Here is a 16,905-nt window from a genome sequence, read left to right on the forward strand (position 1 = left end):
GTACAGAAAAACCTTCTGAGAAACGCATAATACTTGCAACATATGTTATTAAATAATATGAACTAGTCTGGTTTCCCATTAAAATGAAACCAAAATCAACAGAAGGTTCACGTCATCTCTGGAAATTGATAAATCTGTCTCGATATTTAACTAAAGAAATAAAGGCCATTATTGATCCAGTTATTCAGAGAAATAGCTTCTTTGTTCATTCTGAAAACATTCTTTTATCGATGGTAACTGATGAGAGAAGAGACATTCAGCAGCTAGCACTCAGCAGCAAGACATTCTCCGCATTCGTCTTCAAGGATAAGAATGTTCTGTGTTCCAGAAGTGAATTTTGAAGCAAAGGATTACACTGAACTCATTCACTGGCAAGAAACACAGAGACACGAACCACCAGGAACAGAGAATGTAGAAGAATTAGAAATATTAGATGTAATTCATTCACGACAGGAGATGAATATTGACATACTCAAATTTCCATGTCACTCTCGAGCGACTGAGAGATATGTTTGTTTACCTTATAATAGAAGTGTTTGTGGGGAAGACAGTCAACATGGTTTTATTGTCGCAGGATTGCAACTAAAGTCGCTAATGAAATCATTCAATACAAATTCTGAATATACTCCTTGAAATTTGGAAAATAAGTTGCAAAACATTACACAAATTGTATCACTAACTATTCACTTACTCATTTTTATTATGCATGTTTGTCCAAGAGCTGTCATAAGTAAATAATCATTTCATTAAAACTGAAGAATTATTTAATTTGTCTTTGAAAAGTGGGTATTTTAGTAGTAATTACCTAAATTAGATTTGTAAGTGAAGTGCTGATACATACACTTTAAAATGACGTTTAAAATGACTTGAAATATGCTTTTAAATAGTAATTTGTAGATTACTATAAAAATGTTTAACTCTTTGATGTTCCGATATTTGTTTTATACTTCACAGCATTTGGGGCGTATCAAATAATTGAGATAGAAACTTGAGATTTTGAATGAATAGTAGCTATATCAATAAACAACATTTGCACACCCTGCCGATTTGAAATTCAATAAAAAATTTTTCCCTATACCTTTTCACTCCACCCTAATGGACAAGGTGAAATGTTCGCTGAAGAAACAATATGATGAAGATACAAAAAAGAAAATATTATAGAGGAAATGCAAGAAATAGTTATAAAAGGGCTCGGAAGTTGAGAAAAAATACATTTTTTTTTCGAGTGTCCGAAGACGAGACCCAACATAATATATGTTCATTTTGGGTCATTGTAGGCCAGAAAATTGTGGGTTTTATTTGTCCTTTTTTGCCTCTTTTTTTTTTAGGTCTTAATGACTTGTTTTTTTTTTTTTTTGCAACTTCAGCTTATTTCGAGTACATTTTTACTGCCGTTTTTACAATTCACCACGAGATCTCACTTGCTTCAAGTAGGCTATGCACCAATGACATCCGTTGATGTGGAGAGAAGTTTCTCGATGTTTCGCAACGTGCTGTTAGAAAACTGACGATCTTTACACCTAAGAATCTGGAGATTACTATTGTGATACACTGCAATGCTAACTGAGGTAAAGTTTCCGAAGTCCAATTTCTGTAACCTTAGTGTGGTTAAGCCAGATATGATTCTAGTTATAGTACTTTCGATTTCTTTCTCCAGGATGTCCGTTGCGGGTTCGCTGAATTCATTATAGGTGGCAAAAATCATTCTAAATTCTCCAAGTACTTTTCTTAACAAACACGGAATTACTTTTTCAAATTATGTTAATCTAAAAATATGTAATGTCTGAAAGAAGAAGCATTTCACTCATTTTTCGCTCTGTATGTTGCATACCACCAGAATTTTGTATTTTTGAAACATTATATTCATAAAATATTTAATTGAAACTGAAATTATTAATTAATTTGGATCAGGTTTTTTTAAAGGTCTTTTTAGGCAATTTATAGGTCTTCAACTTCCGAGCCCTAGTTATAAATTATCTAATTACTTGAAAAATCATTATGGGTTGAGATTACGCAGAATTTGCAGAAAAAATGTTGGGAAATATCCGGAAATCAAGGTGAGTTTTCTCTGCAAAGACTTTACTAAGTATAAGATGCAGTGAACTTCTGTAAAGGTGTCATGAAACAGGCTTTTCAAGACAACAAGTACCTTAGAAAGAAGTCAGATCTTGTCAGAAAATGACACATACTTGTATAAAGAGTGGTGTCATGAATTACATTATGTAAATATGATTCCAACTCTTGCAGAGACTCTCTGAATATTTATACAAACACTTGTTTCCATTCTCATTCAAGAACATGACTCGTTGATTACAGAAGCGATGTTTACATTTAAGAACTTAAAAGAGTGTAAAGTCTAATTTTAGAGTAGGCCTATATATGGGTGTTCCTGCCATACTTCTAAAAGGTAGGCTTTATGCATTTGCTCCAATAATCATTGGAATCTTCTGTATAGGCCATTCTGTGGAGAAGTAAGAGTTACTGAAAGAACAGACTTTAATCTTACAGGAGCAATGTCGTATTATTTCTCTAAATCCATAGCTAGCACACTACACAATACTTATAAGTTATGCACTGATGCATAGAATAACAGCAGCTTCTTTTCTTGTTGTTAACAGACGTAAAAAAAACAAACGATCAGAAACTAGCAAATCGTGTGTTTACTTAAGGAAGTAGTTGAAGGGAAGAAGCATCACTCATTTTGATACGTGTTTATAAACTCGTCTCAAGAGATAAAATAATACGTAGAAGACATACTTTTCTACTATTCTGCATTTGATGCTCTCCTTGTGCACCAATGCAATGAAGGTGCACAAAAATAAAACTACTCTGTGTTTAAAAGTAGAATTTGGGAATCCTACATCTTCCATTCAACGTTTCACACACGAATCAACGTACTTCATAGAAAGAAACTTTCTAATTGTATAAAACTTACTTCGATAGAGTAAGAGTAGGCCTATTATGTAATCTTTTATGTACTATATGTGTTCAGCCCTAAAATGTATAGGAGAATTTCGAGGAGATTTAATCTCAAATGAACAAAACATGTGATTTTTTTTAGCAAGAATCGTGAAATAACACAAGACAGACATGATGACAGAAACATTTCAAGAGAGGTAGGATTACACATTCTTCGAAAAAAGAAAAAAAGGAACTCTTTGTCGAATAGTGGTGACGATTATGTTCTCACGACTAAGTGTGATTGTTGGAACAAAAGTGATTTCAATACGCTGCTTTAGATATGAGGAGGAAGACAATGGTATTGTATATTTTAAAGAAATATTGAGAAGAGGGATACTACAAAATTGTTAAAGTAGTTACTTCTATTCTCTCGCTTTCCATGCTGTAGACCATAGATGTCCAATTGTAACGCGTACGAGGTAACTACTGGCGTAAGCAACCCGCAGCGCATATTCTTTAAGGTCGTCTTTCCTATTTTATATGGAAAGTTATTGACCTTAGCAGAGCATGCTTGACGTGCAATACCTCCTGGTTCTATAGACGTTTGGACACCCATGCTGTAGACTTTGAAGAATTCAAGACATGAACAGTTTTGTGTATCTGATGCTAATCATAAATTAGGCGAATAGCGAAAATGGAACAATTTGTATCCTCCTACCATTCATAACGGAGCATCTGGCAGTCTTAGATCTAGCTTCTTCAAGATTATAAATATCCCCTTTATGTTTAAATAAGGTTATTTCATTAACATAATAATAATAATAATAATAATAATAATAATAATAATAATAATAATAATAATAATAATAATAATAATTCATCTCATAACTTTATTTAGTTAAACTGTACTTTTTTCATACTAGGTCTAAATAAATATCGAAATACGAATTTTTAAATAAAGAGCCTCAAACTGCACTCACTGAGATATGAACCCGGAACTTAGACATATAAATCTGATGCTCTGAGACGTACGCCCACTGTTATTCATAATAGCGTCTGCTGTCCGGTTTGTTTGACATCTGGGAACAAATTCAAAACTTCTTGAAATAGGTTTAATTTAAGATGAAAGCTTGCTTGTTGCCTGATTGAACATGTCTGTACGGGCGTGGCTCGGCCAGCAGATGGCTCGCTTCATTAATTGGTCAGGGGACGCTTAATTAGACAGCGCCATTGTGGACGATGTGTTGCAATGATTTATTCTGTTACTCTGTAAATTAGTGGAGCTTGTAAGGGAAAATGGGATACAATGAGGAGAATCAACAGGTAAGAGCAGTAGGTGTGTTGCAGCCGCAACACAGACATCACTGTTATTTCTGTCCCCCTCCTCTTTTATGTATGCTTGCGCAACAATTTAGGCGCGTTTGACGTTCTTTTCAGTTTGTTGACTTGTTGAGGCTAATATGGCAGAATTAGTTCAATTTGGAATCAGGCCGTTTGAATTCCAGGCTAAGGCATTTTGTTTTACATTGTCTTTCCTCTCACCGAGTATGGACACCCTTTCTGGGATCCATGGCGAAACACAAAATGTCAGAATTTCAAATGCTTGCTGTAACAACATTATGAGACACAGCCGAATGTTAATTTTATTAGTACGAGTAGTTATGCCACCGTGTGTGACTATGTCCAATGATGGCACCTCCACTCGCTACGGGCATTAATTAATTAATTCATTCATTCATTCATTCATTCATTCACATCTTCTGCCTAAGGACAGATCCTTCACTACAAACCCAACATTCTTCAATCTTCCCTCTTTTCCACCTCCTGCATCTCCACATACGATTCGTATATCTCAATGTTGCCTAACATCTGATCAAAGACGTTTTAGCATCTGATATCTTTTCCTGCTTCTGATAGCAGACAATAACTGAAAAACGCGCAACATTATCTAGTAGCAGTGACAATGTATAACGACGATATTTCAATGGTAATGAGAACTTGTTACGAAACCCTAGCATAAGCCTCAGAATGTGGCTGACTTTTTTGTTGAGTTACGACAGCAAAGAAAAAAGATTATAGATTTGGTACTTGGAATATCACGAGTCTTTATAGAACACAAGGGGTAACATTAGTAGCAAAAGAACTAGCTAGATATAGAATAGACTTCATGGGATGTATTCCCATGTTAAGTTAGATGGGAATGCCATATCACATATCATCAATAGGAGATTATTTCTTCCTGTATTATGGGGAAGGAAACAATAATCACCAATTGGGTGACTATTGGAAACCGACTATTGGAAAAGAGAGCCTACACGAAGCTAGTAATGATAGGCCTAATGGAGTTGGGCTAGCTAACTTTGCCGCAACAAAAATTTAATTGTGAAAAGTAAAACATCCTCGCATAAATATAGCCTACTTGCATTTCTCCAGATGGATTAATACACAACCAAATAGATCACATCTTGATAGGTAAACGAAGACATACTAATATCGTAGGTCTTCAATCCTTCAGAGGGACAGACTGTCATTATATTCTGGCCATTATATTTTGGTAATTGGAAAAGTAAGATGAAGACTATCAATAGCCAAACGAGTAGAGCAACAAGTTAATATTAGGAGATTCAATATCCCGAAATGAAAAGACGAGCAAACTAGGTTGCATTATCAGGTAGAAAATTCAAATAGGTTTGTCACTTTAGAAAGTTCATTGAAGTTGAATTTGATATTAAGCCTAATAGCGTGTGCAAAAATATCCGAGATAATATCAAAATTGCAGCAGAGCAGTGCAGAGGATAGACTATTATGAAAGCAATAAAAAGAAACCGTGGTTTGATGAAGAGTGCTGCATGATACTAGAAAGAAGGAAACATGCAAAATTGAAATTCTTACAGGATCCAGTCAAGGCGAACAGAGATATTTATTTCAATGAAAGATGGGAAGCAAGTTTTACACTTAGGAACAAAAAATAGGCTACTTGAAGGAAAAACTCAATGAGATAGAAACAAATAGTAATAATAAAAACATTAGAGATTTGTATAAGGGTGTAAAAGTATTTAAAAAGGTATATCAGGCAAGAGTAAATGCGACCAAGGATGAAAATGGTGACTTTCTTGCAGATTCTCATTCCAGCCTGAACAGAAGGAAAAATTATTTTTGGCAACTACTAAATGTACATACGTCAATTAGAAATGATATGGACGATTGGACGATATTCAAATACAAACTGCTGAGCCATTTATACTCGTCCCCACACTTTCTAAAGTCGAAATTGCGATTGAAAAGATTATCAAATTCCAGCAGAATGTATACAAGAGGGTGGAAAAGCATTGTCCAGTGAAATTTATAAGCTTGTACTTGCTATTTGAGAGAAGGAAGTTGTATCAGAACAATGGAATGAGTCCATAATTGTACCTATTTTTAAGAAGGGGGAAAAGACTGACAGTAGTAACTCAGAGGAATATCACTTTCGTTGATTTCGTACAAAATTGTGTCCACTATTCTTTTGTAAAGATTAACTCCATGTGTAGATAAAATTATTGGGGTTCATCAATATGGTTTTAGGCGTAATGGAACGACTATTGATAAGATTTTTTTGTATTCGACAGATATATGAAAAAAAGGGGAGTATAAGGGCACAGTACATCAGTTATTCATAGATTTTCAAAAGACATATGATTCAGTTAAGAGAAAAGTTTTATATAATACTCTTATTGAATGTATTATTCCCATGAAGCCGCAGAACTGCACAGATTGTATTCTTCACCTAACACAATTAGGAATATTAAATCCAGACGTTTTAGAATGGCTGGACATGTAGCACGTATGGATGAATCCAGAAATGCGTACAGAGTGTTAGCTGGGAGATATGAGAAAATATCCTTTGCGAGGCCGAGACGTAGATGAGAGGATAATATTACAATGGATTTGAGGGAGATTGGATATGACGGTAGGGACTGGATTAATCTGCTTATGTGAGTGCGGCAATGAACCTCCGGGTTCTCTAAAAATCATTCGTAATAAATAACCTTTGTTACAGAAGAGTTGGGATCCTGGCCAGATTACGTGCGTTATACAAATGTAATATATGAGAAAGGCGAATAGTCTGAAGATTTTACGGAGATAATGTTGCTGCCAATATCGAAGAAAAATAATGCCAAGCTATGTAACGAGTTCAGGACTATCAGCCTGACATCACACTCAGCGAAGATTCTCCTGCAAATACTGAATCGACGTTTATATTCTAAGATGGAAGAACAGTTGAAAGAAGAGAAGTTTGGCTTCAGGAAGGGAAAAAGTACGAGAAATGCAATTGGACTGCCACGAACAATCGGCGAAAAATACCTCGAGAAAAATAAAAAAAAGTGTATATAGTAACCTATTTGTGGACCAGAACAGGCTTTTACAGCTGTACATCCTAAAGGAAATTAATGTGGATTGGAAAGAGAGGATGTTGTTCAGTATTCTTTATTTGAAACAAGGAGTCAAAGTCAGGATAGAAGTTAAATGTTAAATGTTATGTTTCATTTAACGACGCTCGCAACTGCAGAGGTTATATCAGCGTCCCCGGATGTGCCGGAATTTTGTCCCGCAGGAGTTATTTTACATGCCAATAAATCTACTGACATGATTTACAATTCATTTTATATATCAATATGCCTGGTAAATTATTAAATAAGTATATAATAAATTTCAATCTTAAGACATATCAACTTGCAAATGTTTATTTGCTATTTAATAACAACATATGAACGTTTTCGCCGTTTAGGGCATCTTCAGATATAACAAAAACATGTAATCTGGACCTATAATAGTAAATTATGCAAATGACAAGGAGTAGAGAACAATATATGTAATACATGAGATTCATGAGCTTTATGTAAAATATGACATAATACAGGATGAATATTGAGATGATCTTTGGATTTTAAAATTAAACTGGACAAACATTTTTACATATAGCTCATGTTACAATTAATATACAATGATTAAAATTTGTCAATGATGTTAAAATTTAAAATTTATAATGATGGTAATAAAATGCTTTAGAGTAATCATAGCTGAGAATTGTCGTAAGTTACAAGATAGTTTGCGTAGCTGATGTTCGTGTGTTTTGTAATTGTTTCATCTGAAAATTGAGATGGAGAAATAATAATAAATGCAAAAAATATAAACGAGTTATTATATAGAGACGCAGATAATTATATTATAAAAGTACTTACTAAAAAACGTTCATTAATGAACTAATGTTGTTTATGTTAAAGAATTGCTATTAGGTGTAATTAGATTTGTTGAGATATTTGCCCGTTGAGTATGAATGTAGTGGAATGTACGAAGATTTCGTAATGAATTTTTTTAGTCATTCACTGAAAATTAAATAGAGAAAATCAATATTATATTTCGTAGTAATTAGTAATAATTAGATGAGCTATAATACCAAATATATGTAAGTGAATTTAAGGCAGCAGTAATAATTATTATAAGATTACTTACTTAAAGAGGTCGTTGGCTTTTGAAATGGATGTTGTTTGACGACAGTGACTACTCTAATTTGATGACATCCTATTACGTGTCATCAGGTTTATTGAAATATGTAAATGAAGATGTTCTATAAATAGAAGAATATTAACTATTAATGTGCTTTTCAATTTTGATATGAGGGAAGGATGTAATTGTTTTAATGAATTTGACGGCATTCAAATACTTACATTTGTGTGTGCTGGTGTTGGAGTGTTGGTGGTTTTAAGAGAACTGAGGCCTAGATAATCGTGTGTATTGAGGTATGCAGCGGCGCAAGAATATGAAAGGAACTATTTGAATGGCGTATCAAGATCAATGTGAACAGGTATATTTTAAATTGCATACAGTGGATTTTTAAAGTTTAATAAATTTTCGTTAATTATATTATGATCTTTATTATGGTAGTAGGCAATGAAGAATTCTTCTGCTGCATTTATGAATTTATTATCATTGTATGTTTTTAAGATACGTAATGTATTCTGGTAATGACCTAATTCATGTCCAGTATTAATTAAGTGTGTTGCATATTTTGATTTTTCTCTATTATTTTTGAAATCGTTAACATGCTCCTTATATCTTGTTTTTATATTACGTTTGGTTTGACCTATGTATTTCTTACTGCATGTGTGACATTTAAGCATATATATGCCTTTACTATTTAATTTATCTTTAGGATTTAATGTGTTATGGATATTGTTGTTTAACTTATTATTTGTTTTGAATGCTATGTTTAAATTTTCTTTATTAAATAAGTTTTTTAATTTATTAGATATGTGTTTGTTGTAAGTGAGTGTTGACCAAAATTTTGATTTATTATTGTTTGTTTTTGTTAAGGTAGTGTTTATCTGCCGTTGTCTATTGTTTTCTTTTTTCCGAATTAATTTTCGAATAAGGGTTTTACTGTATCCGTTATCATTTGCAATGTCTAAAATTCTTTGTACTTCTTTTTTGTATTTATTTTTGGATAATGGTATTTGTGTTAATCTATTTATTAGGTAATTAAACATACTTTGTTTTTGGTTTTGGGGATTTATTGAATCTGCGGGTATACTATGTGTTGTATGTGTTGGTTTTCAATAGATATCGTATTTCAGTTCAAATTTATGTTTTATTATTTTTAAATCTAAAAATGGAATCGAGTTATTTATTTCATGTTCAACTGTAAATTTTAGATTTTTGTGTAGTTTATTAAATGAATCAAGAATGGAATTATCTATTGTAGTGTTCTCATAAATTATGATTGTATCATCTACATACCTATAGTAAGATTTAATGCTATGTTTATTTAGAATTTCATTGATTTTGTTATCCTCTATGTTTTGTAAGAAGATTTCGGTAAGAGTTCCTGATAAAGGGTTGCCCATAGCTAGGCCAAAATTGAAAAGCATATTAATAGTTAATATTCTTCTATTTATAGAACATCTTCATTTACATATTTCAATAAACCTGATGACACGTAATAGGATGTCATCAAATTAGAGTAGTCACTGCCGTCAAACAACATCCATTTCAAAAGCCAACGACCTCTTTAAGTAAGTAATCTTATAATAATTATTACTGCTGCCTTAAATTCACTTACATATATTTGGTATTATAGCTCATCTAATTATTACTAATTACTACGAAATATAATATTGATTTTCTCTATTTAATTTTCAGTGAATGACTAAAAAAATTCATTACGAAATCTTCGTACATTCCACTACATTCATACTCAACGGGCAAATATCTCAACAAATCTAATTACACCTAATAGCAATTCTTTAACATAAACAACATTAGTTCATTAATGAACGTTTTTTAGTAAGTACTTTTATAATATAATTATCTGCGTCTCTATATAATAACTCGTTTATATTTTTTGCATTTATTATTATTTCTCCATCTCAATTTTCAGATGAAACAATTACAAAACACACGAACATCAGCTACGCAAACTATCTTGTAACTTACGACAATTCTCAGCTATGATTACTCTAAAGCATTTTATTACCATCATTATAAATTTTAAATTTTAACATCATTGACAAATTTTAATCATTGTATATTAATTGTAACATGAGCTATATGTAAAAATGTTTGTCCAGTTTAATTTTAAAATCCAAAGATCATCTCAATATTCATCCTGTATTATGTCATATTTTACATAAAGCTCATGAATCTCATGTATTACATATATTGTCCTCTACTCCTTGTCATTTGCATAATTTACTATTATAGGTCCAGATTACATGTTTTTGTTATATCTGAAGATGCCCTAAACGGCGAAAACGTTCATATGTTGTTATTAAATAGCAAATAAACATTTGCAAGTTGATATGTCTTAAGATTGAAATTTATTATATACTTATTTAATAACTACTGACATGAGCCTGTCGCATTTAAGCACACTGAAATTCCATCGACCTGGCCCTGGATCGAACCCGCAACCTTGGGCATGATAGAAGTTAATGTCAGAAGGAATTGAAATGGGTAGAGAAGTACAACAAGGATGCCCTTTATCACTTACCCTGTGCAACATCTACTTGGAGGATTTAATGAAGAACTGTTTTCAGAACATAAAAGGGATGACAGTAAGAGGAAAAAGTATAAAGTGCATAAGATTTGCTGATGATATGGCGTTGTTAGCAGAAGAGGAGATGATACTAAGGGATATGTTACTGGAGATTAAATGACAGCTGTTAGTAGTATGGGATGAAGGTAAATGCAAACAAGACTAAGACCATGATCATAGGAAGAAAAATAAAGAAGGTAAAGTTGCGAATACTAAATGAGGCAGTAGAGGAAGTGAACAGCTTCAGATACTTGGAATGCACTATAAGCAGTACTAACATGATCTGCTGCCAGGAAGTCAAAAGGAGGATAGCAATGTCAAAGGAAGCTTTTAATATAAAAAGGAGCATCTTCTGCGGACCTCTGGAAAATATTAATAATCTGTCTAAGGGTTAATTAGCTCAAGGACTGTAGTCGTAGAATATAAATAGATATGCTCTGAGAAAAAGGTGGTAGAACTACAGCGATCGGAAGAATGATCAGTGTCCAGTGCACAGGAATTTTGTCGTTTTTAACCTCCTTTTCGTTCAATTTTAAGACTTACAAGGCCTAAACGGAAGTCATGTTAAAAACAAATATTAACATAGCCTATTTCTCGGTTTCATGATGAACAATATAACAAATAGATTCCGGAACGCTGTTCCGGCGCGTTTCGCTAGAAAAATAGCATTGGTTATGGTTATGAATGTGTCATGATAGCCTATATGTTTCATATTACATGGAACTGCTCATGATTTAATTATTAAAATTTGATCATAACTATACCGTACAATCGGGGTATCCTGCACAAAGTGGCCACATGCGCCGATAGCTAATGACTAGGGGGCGGATGTTGATGAAGGTCATCATCGTATTTTTTACATTAGGACGATGCCTATGAATATAGAAATCCTTTCTATGTTAATATCAACGCAAAAAAAATGTTATATTTCATTTTTTGCAATTTTTTACGTTTTTGAAATAATAGGTCATTTTTACATTTTTTTCTGCATTTTTTGGTAATTTTCTTACTTTGAAGAACTTTTAGATCATTTGGAATGCAGTTTACTTTCTTCTTTAGCGATAGGTCTGTTAAATAATTTTCTAAGCAAATAGGCCAGTAGTAATTACCTACTGAATAAGTGAATAACAGTGAAGTTTGAGTTTTATACTTTGGAACAGACTCTAAAGTCCATCCCTCATTCCACTGAAAGTTTCACTTCATACAACGGAAGTAATAGAAAATGCTTGACAGCAGCTTATTTTAAGTGAGGGCTTTGACGGCTACTGTTCTTTTGTCGGTACGAGGGTGTCTTTAGAATTTATGTTTGGAAGGGGGGAAACTTGCGCCGTGTCCTGAACAGGAGTTATGTCCTCAACATGGTTCGGTAAGGATGTCTACTGTAGTAGACAGTATTTTTAACACAAAGATTGCAAGAATGCACGCTGCGCCCATAATTCGTTTTGTCATTCACACTCCCTCATCTGGAAGATCTGGTAACAAAAGTGAAGCGCGGAAGGAGGAAAAGACAGAGAATGAAGACACTGACATGGACCAACCCTGATTGAAATACATTGTAAACCCTCATTAAAATCTATAGTTTTCCCTTAAAACCTTCATTTTGTTGCATGTTCTTTTCCTTTATCTTAGCTAAATTCCAGAACGTTGTCTTCTCTGTCCGAAATTTGCAGGATATTCATTGAAAGAAGGTGACTAATTTTGAAGAAGTTGTGATGCGAATACGGTGAATAATATTTAAATGTCATTTTCTTTTATTTCCATGTCATTTTTCCATTAGTTTAAGGGTATTTTAATGATCATTTTAAGTAGATTTTTAGATCATCAATATCCGCCCCCTACTAATAACAGAGATCGAGGACAGTAATAAGATTACGCAGTTTGGGTCAGAAGAAGAGATAGCTAAGTGACAGGAGGCGAGGACTGTGGCAAAGTTAGCGTGGGTTGGATGTAGAGATAGCTAAGTAACAGGAGGCCTAGGACTGTGACAAGATTACAGTAGTTTAGAAGAGGTGATGGCTAAGTGTCAGGAGGCGAGAACTATAACAAAGTTAGAATGGGTTAAATGAAGGCATAGTTAAGTAACAGGAAGCCGAGGACTTTGACAAGATTATAGTGGTTTAGAAGAAGTAATAGCAAAATGACAGAAGCCATGTCTGTGACAAAGTTAGAGTGAGTTAAAAATGAGTAACAGGATACCGAGGGCTATCTCAAGATTAGAATGGGTTAGAAGAGGAGATAGCTAAGTGGCAGGAGGCGGATGACTGTGACAAAATTAGAGTGTGTTAGTTGAAGGGATAGCTAAGTAATAGGAGGCCGAGGATTGTGACAAGGTTAGAGTGGGTTAGAAGAGAAGATAGAAATATAATAGGAGACGGATGACTGTGGCAAATTTTGAATGTTAGAGGAGAAGATAGATAAGTAACAGGAGGACGAGAACTGTAACAAGTTTAGAGTGGGTTAGAAGAGGGGATAGTTAAGCGACAGGCCGAGGATTGTGACAAGGAATGGCTTAGAAGAGAGGGCAATTATTGAGGAGATGGCTGGAAGAAGGGCGTAATTCGAATTACGGCATTTATCCGTGAAATGGCTGTATGCGTTCTTTGGTGGCGTTTCTACCAACCACCACAATCTTATACCTCTACCCCCAATAGATTTCAATAGAGAGGTATTATTGAATTGCGTCCGTCTTCCATCTCACTACTGTGGTTCGAGGACCGGCGAAGGTAATTGCAAGAGTGTTCGTGTTGTCTGACGAATGTTCTGATCTATTCTATCTTTCGCCTATTGGAAGCGAATGCTCGTATAACCTTCCTGATGTTGAAAGTATCAGTGAAAATGAATTACATACGGGAAGGTAGAAAACGGAAACGGTTTAACAAACTATGAAAGAATAATCTAGCAAGCGACGACGAAATTATGAAAAAGCTTACACAAATAGGTCAGTAAGTTATTACTATTTACTTTTTTCAAAGGAGAATGAATATAAGCTACTAATAATAGGGCTATAGGCGTATGCAGTGCTATAAAATATTAGATCCAGGCTAGCAGTCAGCCATTTAGGTACGGCCATATTTCTGACAGTTTAGCAGCAAAACATTTGAGCTAGTTACTGCCAGAAGAAATATGAGATGTCTACAGAGAAACAAGCCATTTTCCATTGAGGATTTTGGGAAACTGGAATCAAAAACCAACAGAATACATTTCTTATGGGATATTTGGAGAGGAGGACTATTAAGCAACGTCAAACAACTCTAAAACCACAGCACCGAGAATGTTCTTGGGTATACAGTATCATGACTGAGAAGAATTTTTATGAAAGTCCTTCATTCTGTCATTGTTTAAAATATCTAAGAAATGAATGATAACTGTACAAAATATAGTGAAACTAGGTGACACAGTAATGAGAGATATGAGAGGCAAACACTCCAATAGGCCTCACAAGATTCTAGATGTTGTTTATGTTAGGCTATTAGATCACTTGAAGTGGTATAGTGTTTGTAACCTATATTCTAGGTACTTTCAGTTAAAATGATAATGTGAAATAAGGGGGATTAATTATTTTTAATGTTGTGATAACAATTTAGTAAACGAACATCATCTATATATTTTTTGTAGAATATACATTGTAATTATCTTCATTATTGTAGTATAGACCTATATCTAGTCTCTGCTATAGAAATATAGAAAAATTAACAGTATTGCAGTATTTTGAACCCTCGTCTATGAAAGAAGGACGTAATTAAAAAAATTGAATGCTTCATTCTCGTACAATATTTGAACATTAACCATGGAACTCATTAATAATCACAAGAGAATGTTTTATCCTACAGGCCTACAATATACGTATATGAATAGTATCCTATTCCAGCAAGAGATGCAAGGGTACAGATAGTTTTTGTTGATTATCTCAAAACTATGTTTTCTGAATTACGCCCTTCAGGGCCGACGAGAAGGGAGGGCAAAGGGCGCAAATATATATGGGCCCGTGAGCACTAAGGGCCCATCAGATTAAGTGAGTCTGATTATTTTTTATTATCACGAATTATTCACAGATACCGGTACTATAAAATTTTGTAAGAACATTTGTTATATGAATCTGACATATTAACCAACAATAGTAGAACTAATACAAATTACCACTTCATTATGTAAATGTTTAACTTTTATATAATAGACTATCGGTTTCTCACGTTAACAATCATAGACACGACACTTAAGGCCTCCGGAATTTGCCTGAAATATATTCCCGTCGGACACGTTCAATTGGCTTGTCCTCTTAACTACCAACCCCTGCCGGCCCACCGCAATATGCTAGTGGACTCTCCCAAATCCAAGCCGGAGGATCACGTTTCCTTTTCAGTACGGCCTAGATAGTATGTTTCGTGACGAAACTTTCGTCTTTTTGTTGTCGTTTTTCTAGTAAATTCTGTTCATTAGTGTTACCAGTGGACAATGGACAAGTAGAAGCATAAGTCGGGAGCTGAGACGCGCAAGAAGAGACAGAAAAATTGGAAGATATTAAGGAGATGTTTGAAGTTGGTGTGAAATTGAGCGACCTTAGAAAACTAAAAAGTAGCTGACAAATTGTGTCATTGAATGTGTTGTTCGAAAACAAGAGCCTTTCCAAAAACAGTATTATAGTATTTTAAAAACTGAAGAATTGAGAATGTGTTCACAGAGACTGGTAAGTGTGGAGTGTGGGAAAATAGTACAGTGACTGATTTGTTTCACTCCACACTAGCCAGTCTCTGGGAACATTCCCCAATCTTGAGTTCTGAAAATAATACTGTAAAGGGTCTTGTTCCGTCACTTAGACGGTTATTAGGTAGGTTGGGGGTACTTTTTCGAACAATACATTCAATAATACAATTTGTCTGCCACTTTTTAGTTTTCCAATGTCGCATGTTACTTGCCATGACTCAGAGTTAGGAACTGGTGTAGGTAAATTTGTTTCACGTGCACATATTAACACATAATTTTTTGCTATTGTTTGCTTATTCTGATTCAATAGCCTACTACTGTTATCAGCATTTTTTTTCTAAACAGCCAAACAGCACAACCATCAGAATTCACTTCTAAGCATGAACTGTATTCGTTTTTGACAACCTGAGCAGACGGGCTTGAGATTGGTTCATTTTCTGCACCTTCACTAGCAACGCTCAATTTCACACCAACTTCAAACAAAATGAAGGAAATAAAAATGTATTCAGAGTAACTATGTGTCAAGAAAGACTGAGTAACCTTGGCCTCCTTGGTCTGGAGAGCGATCTTGCTAGGTCTTTAAATTTTGATGATATAATTGATTTTGCATCAATGAAGTCAAGGAGAGTTGTTTGTTGATGTTCGAATGCAAGTCAGAAATTACAGCTGTTTAAGAATAGTGTTTTATGAAAACAAAACGAAAGAAACGACAACAAAAAGACGAAAGTTTCGTCACGAAACATATTATGTAGGCACTACTGAAAAAGAAGCGTGATGAATGTAATATATTGTGCTAATGTGAAGTTTTACTAAAAGTTTTCAATGTAACAAAAGTGTATATTTTTAGATTCGTATCTATGTATGAGGTTATCTCTTATTTATTTTGCAAATAATTATTATCGTCAGAATAATTGGTAACTAGTCATTTTAACTTTTTTTTTTCAACGGGGCCCAAGCACAATATTGCACAGGGGCCCATAAATCCTGTCGGCGGCCCTGACGCCCTTCTTCCAGCCAACCCCTCAATTGTATATTTACTTTTTCCAGTTTTTTTTTTTTTTTTACCTATTCAAGTGATTGGATTGTCCAGAAAAATATCTTTTTTACATTATAAATCGTCATATTTTAAATATCATGCTACTAAAAAATCATGCATTTATGCAATTTTTTCCTCCAAAACACCATGTGTCCGTCTCGTACAGAATCCCCTAAGTTAGTTCAAGAATTGA

General features: G+C 34.0%; 1 protein-coding gene across 1 annotated transcript in view; it reads right to left on the reverse strand.

Annotated features, from left to right (window-relative positions):
* Positions 1-16,905, reverse strand: part of LOC138713529 (netrin-3-like) — a 595,020-nt gene that overhangs the window by 46,803 nt on the left and 531,312 nt on the right. The gene's annotated exons all lie outside the window — the stretch shown is intronic.

The sequence above is a fragment of the Periplaneta americana genome, chromosome 14, assembly GCF_040183065.1.
Source record: "Periplaneta americana isolate PAMFEO1 chromosome 14, P.americana_PAMFEO1_priV1, whole genome shotgun sequence".
Classification (NCBI taxonomy): Eukaryota; Metazoa; Arthropoda; class Insecta; order Blattodea; family Blattidae; genus Periplaneta; species Periplaneta americana.